The sequence below is a fragment of the Eptesicus fuscus genome, chromosome 16, assembly GCF_027574615.1.
Source record: "Eptesicus fuscus isolate TK198812 chromosome 16, DD_ASM_mEF_20220401, whole genome shotgun sequence".
Classification (NCBI taxonomy): domain Eukaryota; kingdom Metazoa; phylum Chordata; class Mammalia; order Chiroptera; family Vespertilionidae; genus Eptesicus; species Eptesicus fuscus.
The window spans coordinates 21,880,535-21,881,863 of NC_072488.1; positions in this window are offsets into that span (position 1 = coordinate 21,880,535).

Sequence of the window (1,329 nt, forward strand, 5' to 3'; positions counted from 1 at the left end):
GTATCATGGCCCTTATTAGAGTATAACTTATCTATCCTCATGCCTGCCTCTCCCATTGGATAGTGAACCCCTTGAGAACCAGAGTGCTATTTCATCCAAGGTAACCCAGAGTACAGCACATCGACTAAGTACAAGAATCTCAAAAGTGTTGAACTGAACTTATCCACTTGTATTTTCTGCAGTTATTTTCTTTTATTTCCCAAGTCCTTATAAAAATTAATTTTGAAAATGAGAGCCTGTCTCAGCTGTCTTTAGAGGAAAGGAGGGAAAGGGCACTTGTTCACGCTGGGACTGAGAAAAAGCACATCTCTGGGGGGCCGGGGAAGGTGACTACTGTGGAAATGCAAGTGAGGAACCCCACAGGGAAGGAGAAAATGCAGTGGGAAAAGCTAGAGCCAACAACAGCTGTTTCTTTCCACCAGGAAATTTCCTTTTGGGATCTTGTCTTTCCTCAAATCGGGGGATTTCTGGACTCTGTAAAGGAGGGCCAGGCGCCCTTGTGTCCTCTGTGTAGGGTCTTCTCCGTGTTTGTGTGCAGTGGGCGGAGGTCGTCTTCCTGATTGAGACTTGTCTCAGGTGGGATAAGAAGACTCAGGACAGCCCTGGCCGGTGTGGCTTAGTTGGTGGACTTTAGACCCTTGTACCGAGAGGTCTCTGGTTTGATTCCTGGTCAGGGCACAGGCCCAGTTGTGGGCTTGATCCCCAGTAGGGGGCATACGGGAGGCAGCTGACTGATGTTTCTCTCCCTCTTCCTTCCTCTTTTTCTAAAATCAATAAAAACATTTTTTAAATATAAAATAATAATAAAAAAAACACCATTTGTCCACCATCCAGAACTGAAATATCATTGCTGTTATGAACACATAAACAACTGTTGGACGTAGAAACCGGGACTCAAAAGAACTGTTGACCCAGAAAGAAACTCACTATAGACTGATTCATTTGCCTCTCAGCATAACTATTATTGCTTGTCTCATTTTCGGTTCCTATAAGTGTATTCCTAGTATCACACGAGCTCACTCATCTAGGGGAAAAGATGAACAACATAGACTGAAGAACAAGAACAGCATTGATCAGACTGTCAGACCTCAGAGGGAAGGTAGGGGAGGGTGGGGACAAGGGAGATAGATCAACCAAAGGACTTGTGTGCTTGCATATGAGCCTAACCAGTGATCACGGACAACAGGGGGAGGGGGGCGTGCGTGTGGGGGGGTTTGGGAAAGGAACGGGGGGAGGGGGTTGATGACAAATATGTGATACCTTAATCAATAAAGTAATTAAAAAAATAAATAAATAAAATAATAATAATAATAAAATAAAAAATAAGAA